Here is a 13,016-nt window from a genome sequence, read left to right as displayed (position 1 = left end):
AGTACTTCCTTTTTCACTGTGTAAGTTACTGTTTTTAAATTGATCAGTTCTAACAGTGATTCTATGAGTAGATGCTTTCATCTACTCATAGGTGTTGATTTTTCCAGCACTAAGTGGCAGAGGTAGAATTTGAAGCAGACACTCTAGCTTGGAAATCTATGCTATCAGTCTCCATACTGGTGAGGAATCTATCTATACACATGAGTGCAGGCAGACACTAGTTCCATACTCAGGTATAAAATAAATCCTAAATTATCTATCAATTTGATGCATCAACAATATGACTGTGATAAGTTGTGAAGGACTGGGGACATCTAAAATACTTGTTAAAGTCATTTTTTAAAAATCTGAAGGAAATCAAAAGGAAAGCAACAATGGTTGTTTATAATCTGTCAAACCATTAATCTAAGGTAATGTATATTTTTCAATGTTAGAGATAAAAATCTTAACAAATGGGCAAAGAAGTATTGAGCATTCTGGAAAAGCACAAATGGCTATCCTCTTAGGAGATAAAACCTGGACACACTGTTCATTAAAGGTGAACAAAAGTCACAGAATATGATCTTTGAATTAACTACTATGTTAATATGTCTTTTGAACCCTTAAATTTCTGAACCAAGGTAAAGGTAATCAGCAAGAAGGGAAAAAGAGCCATTAATAATGCCACTTCAGAGTTTCACTAATAAGAGCAGATACCCTTCCTTAGACTACACAAAAATATAGTTTCAATAATAATCAAAGCAAATTCTTTCCAACATACTTCAGAGTTTTATAAAAATGTTTCAAGAAGTGAATATGTATAAAAGTTTCAAGAAAATCTAGAAGGATTTTAATCCTTCAAAATTGTGTGTAGATAAGTTTTAGCATGTCCTATCATTTAATGAAGGAATTGCAAGCATTCACAGATGTTATTTTTGATCTTTTAATTCTCCAAGTTGTTTTGATAATACCTCTTTAATTTTTAGTTCAATAGCTATGAGCTTTTTGAAATAATAATGTCAATTCTCAGGTGTGTGTGCAAAAGGAGATGGAAAGCTTGAAAAACAAGATTAACTCTTTCAACTGGGTTAAAGTCAAGTCCTTGTTCTTAGAATTAAATAACAGTAATAAAGGATGCAATGTGTGATTTCAGGAGCAGAGGGGTGGTAGTGGTGCTGGACTTGGTGTATAGGTGCAGGTGTTTTCTGAAGTTTTCCTGCTTCTGGGCAAAGATTCTGCTGAGATGAAAATACTGGTTGGTTGGTTTAGGGTATGTTCCTGCCCCTTCACAACATTGCCACCAGAACACTAAGAGGAGCACCTCTTCTTCACAAAGTTCCTTTTTAGTTGCCTATTTCACTGACACACAAAAACTACAATGGCAACTTTGACCTAGTGTGATGACTCCGACCATGTGTCCCAGATTCTTGTAGCCCCTGCTTCAGAACTGAGACTCTTATTCCACTGGTTTCTGAGAGTCAGGATTGACACTTGAAGCTGAGTAGACCCTTGGGGAAATTGCCCCTTGCTGAAGAGAACAGTCATGCCCCAGTGACTGACATGGGAGAAATAAAAGCCCTGCCTCTTACTTGGCTTGGATGAGTCTTCGGGGTCAACCCAGCTTCAGAGCTGTGGGATCAGCAGAGGCTTTTTGTGTGACTGAATGTAGTCCGACTTCTGCTTAATCCTGCTTTCTCCACCTTCCCACAGGTATGGTTCCCAAGAGCCTTGCTAAAAAAACTTCCTGTCTGCTCATATGTTTCTGTGACATCTGATCTGTAGCTCCTGGCAATATGTTCTTAATGCCGCATGATTCTGCAGGATGGAGATTCACTTTGGAGCAGGATTCATATAAACTTTCACAATTCTTTGGATAAGGGTGATGTTTATCTTCTTTGCTTAAATTCCTTCTTCCCAGCTGCTTACCTTTAATTAATACCTAATTCATACCTAAGTTTTAAAAACTTTACAATTGTTTTCTAATGGAAGATATAATTTGTGTTTAATATAAAATTTAAATATTAAAGAAATACACACACACACACACACACACACACACGCACACACACACACAGACAGACTTGAGCACCCTCCAGATAGTTAACTCCATTTGCTGGAAGACTTACAGAAGCCCCCTCCATCCTTACACAGCTCTGAGCGTTGGGTAGTTCTTCTTTGTATGTGACGTTTATACCTTAAATAACATACTTGAAGACAAATGGGCATTGACAATAATAATACTATTTGGAATTTGTTTACAAAGCATTTCCCACTCATTAGGTTGATTTATATCCCAGCATCCTTGGGAAAGCCTGGCCATGTTAGCTATATTTTATAGATGGAGAGTATCTTGGTGAAGATACTGGGCTAAGGGAATTTCCCTTCATTCAAAGTCTCTTTTGGTATTTAGTAAAATGGCACTTTCTAAAGTCCCTGTCATTCATTGAAGGATGTAAGTTCAGGATCAAAGAATCATCTTCAAAGAAGGGTGAGGTGCTTGTTAAATAACTCCTGGCAATTGCTTAAGTATTATAATTTCAGAGAGCAGGAGCAGAACTAAAAATAGAGAAGTGGAGAGGGACAGGACCAGAGACATCATTGTCACTCAAACTTGGATGTCACTTTTTGACAGCATTTGAGCAATTGATTCTTGGTTCTTCACGAAAGGAATTTAGTAGTCATGCTTTGCTGTGACAGTCTTAGGAGAAGGGGAGGGGCAGTACCTCTGAGGAGCCCTGCCTGGAAGGAGTAAAAAGAATGGAGGAGAGAATTACCATCAGCCAGTGGTGCCTCTTTTCAAGTCAGGGTTCCTATGATGGCAACAATACACCACCAAAGCTAGCTCCAATTTACTATACACTACAGCACAATCTCATGGACAGGACATATGACCAGACCCTGATTACTGAAATACCAAGAACCAGAAAGTCACTGGAAGCTAAGCCATTCTTTCTACCTCCTGGCACTGCAGAGAACTCTGCCCTTGAAAATTTCCTCCACTGCCCTCTCTCCTAAACCAGCTTCCTATACATATTTATCTTATTTATTTCATCCAACATAGCTACCAGTCTGCCTCAATGTCATAAATTCCAAGCTACAGAAATCACCACCAATTAAAAACAGTCTCTGGGTCTCTTAGGGCAAGTTTTCATTTGCAAGAGATTGGTCCAGATCATGCATTGTCCTCACAATAGAAAAGTATCTGGGGGACTGGCACAGGTCAAATATCTAATTTTGCAAGCAGTCAGGGTTGCAGGAGAGGAAAAACAAGTCATAAGGCAGAGGGAGGTGTATCCTCCAGGTAACCTGTGCAGTCCAGATTCTCTAGAAGGGGCCATGGATGGGCAGGAAATGAGACCTGTTCATTCTATTCTTGCTTATGTATGTTTCCATCATGTTCTGTATCATTCTCCATCATGTAGTCTGGGATACAAAAGAGGTCAGGAAATCATAGCAGTGAATCACTGTGTAGAGTGTGGCATCTGCTCTAAATGGGTTTTTGATCCAGTTGATATAATAAAGCACAAGCCCAAGGAAAGGAAACAAGTCACACCAGGCAGTGTGTGATGAGCATCAGACGACTGGCAAAGACATTAGGGACTTTAAAAGTTGAGAAGAGGGAGAGATCCTTGTGGGTAAGAAAGCTCAAAGGGGATTTCCCAAGAGAAGTGAGGAAGGAAGTGGTTCTTGAGGGGCAGGAAGAATTTAGGGGAGAGAAAGTGAAGAGGAGGGGAGCGTGAGAATGCATGACACAAATGAATAGGCCAACCTATTTGGATCATAAATGTTGGTGTATGTTGGAAAGTACAAGAAGGTAAGTTAGAAAAATAGATACCAAACTTTTAATACCAAACTGAATCATCTGGATTTTATTCTGAACACATTCTGAATGACATTTGAGTGACATGACCAGAACAGTGTTCTAGGATGATCTCCTACAGTGGAAGAGGTCAGAGAACATTAGGAGAACCTTACAGAACAGAAAGATGAGACAATAAGTTGGAAGATGAGGTGATGTTGTCAAAGGGCATTAGAAAGAAAATGGAATTTCTGTTATTTAAAATCTCAGCTGCCTGTAGACTGTGTACTCTCACACAGACTCCATCCAGAGAAGCAGCTGCCTGAGGCCATTTCCTTTAGCCACCTGCTGCCCAAATGTCTCTGGGTACTGCAGCCTGTGAGTACTAATGCCTTCACATTAAAATGAGTACCCATATATTAAAAGCTCTCAGCTCCTGTGTACACACAGGTTTTATGGAGTCAGAATCTTGGATGAAAACTCTAGTTAACTTGAGCAGAAAAGGAGTTTATTACAGGTCTATCATGTTGCTCACAAAGGAATAAATGGAGGGATGGAAAAATCAGTTAGGAAAATAGCAACCATGTTCTTGTTTTCCATCCTACCCAAAGAGCCCTGGACTTGTCACAGCCATGAATAAGCTTCTTTCAGAGCCAGAATGTCAGGTGGGGTATATGATTGGTTGATCTTAGGTCATGTTCTCAAGTCCTGGGTTACAGTGAATTAGACTTTTAATTATGTAGTATACAGGGTAATCAGCCCCCCTTGAATTTTTATAGAGAGTTATGGGCTGTTTCCCACTGGAGCCTACAAACCAGGTGATAGCCTGCCTTAGGAAGGGGGCTTAGATACTGGGCAGCCCAGACAAATTTCTTTTGTGTTTCTTCCTCATGTTTCAGAGGCCCACAGTGGAATTGTTCTGAGTTATCCCCTTCCTCTTTTAGCTGGTTAGGCAGGAGTCCACAGTGTGACTTTGCCAGTGACCCTGTGAGCATACACTTCATATTCAACACATTACTGAATTCCACCTTTGAAATGTACTTCAATTATAGCTTTCTTCTTTCCTTCTCTAGTTCCATACCATGAATCTAGAGGTTCTGAAGCTTCAGCATGGGTGAGAACACCTAGAGAAGTTGCTAATACACTGATCACTGGTCCTCACCCTCAGGGTTCTGATTCAGTGAGTCTAGGTAAGGTCTGAGAATTTGCATTGCTAACAAGTTGCTGGGTGATGCTGCTGCTGGTGGTCCAACTACTCCACTTTGGGAATCATCTTCCTGGTCTGAGCCACCATTGTCACTTACCTGGAATATCACTGTGATTTCCTCACTAATCTGGTTTTACCTCCATTCTCCTCACAGAAGTCACAAAGATCTTTTAAGAATGTCAGTCAGATCATGTGCTTCTTCTGCATGAAACTCCAGTGCCTTTTGACCACCCCTTTCCATGGAATATAGGGTCCTAGGAGGTCTAGCTTCCGTCAGCTCTGCACACCCATCTTACATCATAGTTATCATCTCTAGCTATTTCATGTTCTCCTTTACTTTGAACCTGTCCCCTCGAGTTTTTACACTTGAGTTCCTCTGGGATGCTCACCCTCCAGGCTTGACTGACTGGCTCTTTCTCATCCTTGATGAATTCTGATGTTACCCCTTTCTAAGGCCCTCTTAACACCCTGTCTGAAGAAGCCCTTTACAGTTTGTCTTTACTTTCTCACTCTTTTCTGTTTTTCCGGCATCATGGTTATCTCAATCATTAATTCACCTTGATTTTTTGTTATTTATTATTGTCTTCTTCACCAGGATTGGAATGTCCTTAAGGACAGGACTTGACTTCACAGCTCTAACTCTAGCATTTTCCATGGTGCCTGGCATAACAGGAAACACTCAATAACTATTTGTGGAATGAATTTACTTATCTGTGTATGCCTGAAGTGAACAAAGAGCAAGTGTTTCTCCTATAAAACCCCTAATTCTACCTAAGTCTGTATATGCAGGCAGATACCTTGGGGAGGAGTATCGCTTGTCTCTAGCTGTTCGTGTGATCTAGTCTGTTCGCCTGGTATGGATCCCTCTTCTGTAACTCTTGGGTTGCTGGAGGCAAAGGCAGTGTTCAGTGAACCACATCCCTCCTTCTCTGCTCCAAACACCTGTGTCGTGTTCCCTTTTCTGCTTTTGATCAGCTGCTCAGAGCCTCCCTATGGCACCTAATCAGGAAGACCTCTTCAGCAGTGACCCTGTCTGATGTCAGATCTCTCTTCTCATTGCTGAAATAAACCCCCCTTTTTCCACGTCTCTGACGACTGCTCTGATGCCATGTGACAATGGGTGGTTAACTGCTTTGACTTCACTTGTGGTTAAGAGGTACTAGGGCCTCTTTGATAATAAGATAATAATATGCTGTATGTTGAATAGTAAACTATTTTTGAGCCTGTAGAAATTTCAGTTCTGATGTAAGTACATAATTTGATTTTAGATGTTGTATAACGATTAAAAGTAAGCTGAAATTTAAAACTACTTTTGGAAGAACTGGGTTGTGAAAACATAAGTGAGACTTGGAAGATTCTGAAAAACAAGTTGGAAATTGGCTTTTATATTGATCAGCTGAGAGTTTGACATTTGTCTCTTTGTCAAAGCATATAGTGATGCAATAGAAATATTGCAGTACCAAAAAAAAAGTTTATTGACAGACCTCAGAGTTGCATTCAGTAACATTGTAGGTCAAGATCAAACACAGAATATTTTTCCATTCAGAAAAGCAGTCACTTTGCTGGGTCATGACTACCCACTTTTTTTGCAGATGATAGAGAACTGTTTATTGACTGAGACAGACATTCTATAAAGACTTTGAGGCTGATCAGTTCTATTTATGGCAGCAGTTGAGATGGCAATGTTAGGTAATATTAAGAAGGTACTACTTGACTTGTTAAAAAAAATCAAAGCACTATTGCAAACATTTTGTAAGGAAAAATTAGTGGAAATCATGTAAATTGCTTGACTTCTCCAATTCTTGTAACTTCATCCAGTAATCACAAATTCCCCTGATTCATCCTTTGTCTTGCTCTTAGAGTTAACCTGCTTTCTCTGTTTTGAAGGTTCACACCTTGGTCTAGTGCTTGGCATTTGTCCATGCTTCTCTAACTCATGACTATTGATTAGTCTTCTTAGAAAATATTTTGACAGTTCTCCTTTCTGATCAAGACTTGTCTGTAGGGACCAGAGGCAAAACCTCACTCCCTACTTTAGCATCGATAACCCTGCACCACTTATGGTTTAAAAATTGTGATAAATATACATATCCTAAAAGTTATTTTAACAATTTCCAAGGATTTGATTTCTTTGTGCCGATTACAGTCATGATGTTGTGCAACCATCTCCACTATTCATTTCCAGAACTTTTTCATCAAGCCAAATAGAAACTCTGTACTCACTAAACAATACCTCTCCTCTGCATTACCCACACCCATGGTAACCTCTGCCTTCTGTCCAGCACCTATGAATTTGCTTATCCCAGGCTCCTCATGTGATGAAATCATGCAGTATCTATTCATTTGTATTTGGTTTATTTTGACTTAGTGTAATGTTTCTAAGTTTGATCAATGTTATACCATATATTAGGATTTCAGCAAATTGTGCTCTTCTATGAATTTTAGCTCAAGTTCTTCCTCCCTTGGTAACAAATCCCAGTGCCTGCAACTGGAATGTGGAAAAGCAACTGCAAAGACGTGCCTCAAGTCTTTGTTTTTTTCTCCTAAGAAAGTGTGCGACGCAACATTCGAACACCATCTTTTCCCTGTCACTCTGAACTTTCTCCAATTGGATGACAAGAGCTCCCTAAGAACTTCCCCCTCTTTCCTGGTCAATTTCCAATCCCTCAAGCTCCTGCACTCAGTCTTTCCTGCCTCTCTTCCTTGCCTGTCACCTAAACCTTTTATATAGATCAACTTACCTTCTCAGGACTTTAACATTTTTGCTTTGTTTCTCCATTATCTTGCCTCTGCACAATTTGAGGTCATCTGGCTGCTGACCCAAAAGAGTCACTCCATGAAGATTAGAGACAGGCAAATTTTTTGAATGCTTATACATTAATAATTCCCCCCTGTTCACAAGTACTCCTTCTGGGAAAAAAACAAAACAAAACAAAACAAAAAAAAAAAACTTCACGTTTTTGCATTGTAAGACTATTTCGTGCAGATAAATCTGAACCATGTGAGAGTAGATTTTAGGTCTCTTATTTCTTTGCTTAGAAAACCTCATTGTTAACATCCCAAACTCAACCTGCCTCTCCAGACTCAGGTCCACCACTATCCTTCATGTCCCCTATGCCCCAATTAATTGGAATGCCAACTATTTTCTGAAATGTCCTTGTGTTTTCCCACCTCCATTCCCTTCTTCTTCCACTTACCTTCTTTACTGTCCTCTTGCACCTGTCCAATTTCTACATCTCTCAAGCTCAATGTCAAATGCTGCTATTTCCATAAAAATAGGGGTTGTAAGATTAAAACAATGTGTGAAAAGAACTGAGCAAGTTGTAGATGCTGGATAAATAGCATATAATAAATATTTGACCCTGCACTGTTGTTTTTCTTGTAAACTCATCTTTTTCATTGAAAAATTTTTTGGCTTATTTATTTTCATATATCTTACACAGTCTACATCAATTGGACTCTTTGGGACAGAAAATACAACTCAAACTGACTTAAACAAAAAAGTGGAATGTATTGGGTCACATAACTGGAAAGTTTAGGGGTTAAGCAGGCTTCTCCTTATTTCTAAACTCAGCTCCACTCTCCTCTATGTTTTCATTCTCAGGCTCTCGAGGAGATGACATGGCTCCTGTAGTTCTGGCCTCCTGGATTCAAGTCTAAGAAGATGGCCTGTTTTCCAGGAGGCTCCAGCAAGAGGTCTTGGCTCTGACTGGGTTATGCGTCCATTCTTGAATCAATCTTTCTTTTTAAATTTTTTTCTTTTTAGTTATACATGCCAGTAGAGTATATTTTGACATACAAACAATGAGTACATCTTATTCTAATTAGGAACCCAGTCTTGTGGTTGTACATGATATGGAGAGTCACTACGGTGTATTCATACACATATATAGGAAAGTTCAGTCAGATTCATTCCACTGTCTTTTCTAGTCCTGTCTCCTTTCCCTTCCCTTCATCCCCCTTTGTCTAATCTACTGAACTTCTATTCTTTCCCTCCCTGCTTATTCATGTTAGCATCACATATCAGAGAGAACATTTGACCTTTGGTTTGGGGGGGAATGGCTTATTTCACTTAGCATAAGAGTTTCCAGATCCACCATCCTCCAGAAAATTGTAAAGCCATTCTTTTTTATGGTTGAGTAATGTTCCTGTGTGTGTGTGTGTGTGTGTGTGTGTGTGTGTATCACATTTTCTTTATCCATTCATCTGTTGAAGGGCACCTAGGCTGGCTCCACAGTTTAGCTATTGTGTTTTGAGCTGCTATAAACATTGATGTGGCTGTAGTCTCTCTTGACAAAGTTCTCAGATGGTTTGATTGGCAATGCCTGGATCACTTTTAACCTAGTAAGCTCCACAAAACCACACTGAGAGAGAAGAAAGGAGGGTAGGGTGTGCCCTCACATAAAACCCAGAGATGCACTAAAAGGAGGTGACTAGGATGCTGGGGAACCAAAAAATACCAAATGTCCTTGCTAGTGCCTTACATAAAGCAGGTGCTCAGTAGATCTTTCATGAGGGGAATTGAATAGTTTTCTCTTTAGTGGGTAACGTTGCAAAATCAACTGCTTATCAAACCGTAGTTGCAAAGGGTAGGAAGTTAACATTTGTTGAACATCTCCTATGTACCCAGGAACTAGACTAGGAGATTCATGTAAGTTGATTTTTGATTAAATCCAACAAAAACTTTTGATATACTTCTTTCCATGCCACCGTTACAAATAAAGAGCAGCCCTTCTTAGGTGGTGTAGAACTGCTGCCCAGGTCTGCCAGACACAGACACCTGTGCCTGTGCCTGACAATTCACAGCCCCTGCCCTCTGGGTGACTGGTTATCTCTCTTCAGAGATCACTGGGGATGAGAATTCTACAGCCTCTCCCTGCAGACTGCTCCAGGTTATATAAATCTGGGTGTTGAGAAACTCTCCTTGATCTTTTCTTTGTTTTAAAACATCACAGTTCACCCTTTCTGTCTTCCAGAGAAAGTAGAAAACCATCAAGCGACTCCCTGTAAGATAACCATGGATTTGATGGTAGTGATTAAGTAGCCACTTTTGCTTTTCTTCTTTTATGTTAAAGGCATTCGATCCCTTTACCCTTTCCTTGGAGAGCCTATTTTCAGATTCCTTGACACAGGATACATTTTTGTCCAAGTTCTGGACCTTAGTTTTCAGCCAGAACGTGACTGAAGGCAGCTGTCAGACCTAGCATTTCTCCAACCTCCAGGGATGTCTAGGAGGAACTGATTCAGCTGTGTTGACTGTGTGCTCGCCCCACAGTGAGACCTCTGGGCGGCAGCCAAACCCTCTCTGCTCCTGGGACCTTGTGGCTTAACCCTGCACACACACACACACACACACACACATGCACAGTTACCACACACACACATCACCACATGCACACATAACCACACACAACCACAACACACAAAGATCACCACGCACACTCATATCACCACACACAAATCACTACACGTTACCCCATACATATTACCATGCACATACATCACCACACACAATAGCACCCCGCACACCCACACATCACTACACACATACCCCCACCACACACCCCAGGCCTCTAGAGTTGGGGTTTTGTTTTTCAGTGGCAGCAGCTGCATTAGCCCTGACATGGGAGCCACCCCAGCTTTCTTCAAGACCACAGCAGATTTGAGTCATTTTCACTTTGAATCCTTGGCCATCTAATGCTTTCATTTCTGAACTCTCACAGTGGACAAGACAGGAATGCGATTTGCTATTTTGGATTTCAAGAAATGAAACAGAAACAAGGGCTGTTTTTTGATTACCTTGCCTCTGCCTGCTCTGGCCTCTGAAATGATACAGTTTCTGACTTAATTGGTCTGTGACCTGCAGGCCCTGATGTAGGCTCCTCTAGCTTTCTTTGAATATATCAAAGAAAATTTTAAAAGAAGAGGGGGAAAATAAAGGACAAAAGCCTGTGTACTGAGTAATGGATGATTTTTGTATGTGTTTGCTTTTCAATAGTTGCCAGAATTTCTGCAGTGAACCTGAATTCAAATTGAAATTAGGAAAAATACCAACAGATTAATTCTAAGTGGTTAAAAGAATAAAATGATGGCCAAATATTTTCAAACAAGTGCAATAAAAGAAAAGAAGAGCAGCACTAAGAATTAGACCAAGTAGGATTCTTTGTAAAGCAATACTTGGAATAAAGGCTCATTTATGGCATTTGGTTGATGGAAGGAGCAAAGAAGAGTGAAGGTGTAATGGTGATAAAAAGCACAGGATTAAATGTAAAAAGCAAAAATTGAGACAAAAATGGAACTCAACAGAAAAACAATTCTTGTAAGAGGCCTAAGCACCAGACTTGGACAATCAGTAGAGAGAAAAAGACACCAAAATTTGGAATACTATAATTATTAAAGTTGATTAATAGGCAAATGTTGAATTTTGTTCCCTAGCAACAAAGAATAAGGCTTTCATGAAGTATTATCCAAAATTCTTAGCAAAATGAATAATATATTAGGTCACAAATAAAGCTTTTGTTCAAATTGCAATGAAACCTGAACAAAATTATAAAAGCTGAATTAATCAGCCATAACTTTCCTATCCTTTCATATAAATACACAATCAGGGTAACTCCACGTCATATACAATCACAAGAATAGTATCCTAAATACAATAGGTTATACTATGTGTGTATAATATATGTCAGAATACTCTCTATTGTCATGTATATCTGAAAAGAACAACAATCAAAAAAAGACATGCCATTGGGATTTATAGCAACAAATAAGTCAGTAAGTAAAAAAAAATCTAAGCAAAAATTTAAAAATCTCAACTTGACTACCAGAAAAAATTTAAAAACATTCTTTACAATGATTGCATCATAAAGAAAAGCAAACTATAATTGTAACCTATTTAGAAATTAATAAAAATCAGCATATTATATATAAGTAATTATGGAATGTAGCCAGATCAATACAAAGATGTATGTTGAGGGAGCCATATGCTCTCATTATCAAACCAGGAATAATGAAAATAAATAAATATATGATAAGCATATGATTATAAAGCAAGGAATAGAAGAATAAAATAAATCTAAATAAGTACAAAGAAAGATAAATACAATAATTTATGAATGAGAAAGTAAAGTATAATTGATAAATCCAAATGTTTTCCACATTTTTGAAGTTTGAAGGCCCCAAGAATGGAAATACTTTTCATCAACTGAATCCAGAAAAAGAGAAAGATAACTAATATTCAGAAGCAAGAGAACTATGAACATGTTACAGAGTAGATTAAAGGGAGTAAGATAATATTCTATGTTAGTAACTTGAAAATATTGATGAAATGGACAGTTTTCTGACAGAAGTTTCTAAAATTGATTAAATCAGTTACAATTATGAAAAGACCAATAACTTCAGAAGGAATTGACAAAATCATTAAAGTCTTCTTTCAAAGTTCAGGTGGCTTACTGAATTCCTCAAAGTTTCAGGAAATATGATTTCTATGTTATATAAACCACTCAGGAAGAGAAGCGAAGTTCCGAAGCTACCAAATTTTGTTTATTTAGCATTTCTGTTGATGGACTTTAAAAACTAAAGAACCCTTCTCAAAAGGTTACATAATGCATGGTTTTTTATGTCGCATTCTTGGAAAAAACTATAGGATGGAGAAAATATCAGTGGTTGTCAGGGTTTGGGAGGAGGTGTAAGTGGTAGATGTGACAATGTAGGGGTAGCAGGAAGGACATTTTTGTGATGATAGAATTATATCTTGATTATGGTGCTGGTTCCACAAATCTATACATGTAATAAAATGATACTTAACTAGACAAACTCTATACAAGTGTCAAATTCTTGATTTGGTAATGTACAAAACTTATGTAAGATGGAATCACTGGGGGGAAACTAGACAGAGATTCTATGAAGACTTTCTATACTAGTTTTGTGACTTCTTATGAATGTACAATTCCTTCAAAATAAAAAGTAAAAAAACAAAAACAAACTAAAGAACCAGCAATTCCATTCCTAGGAATCTAAAAGGAGTAATGA

The sequence above is a fragment of the Sciurus vulgaris genome, assembly GCF_902686455.1.
Source record: "Sciurus vulgaris genome assembly, chromosome: 7".
In the NCBI taxonomy this organism is placed as follows: Eukaryota; Metazoa; Chordata; class Mammalia; order Rodentia; family Sciuridae; genus Sciurus; species Sciurus vulgaris.
The sequence above is the reverse complement of the archived record's forward strand: the minus strand, read 5'-3'. Positions refer to the sequence as shown.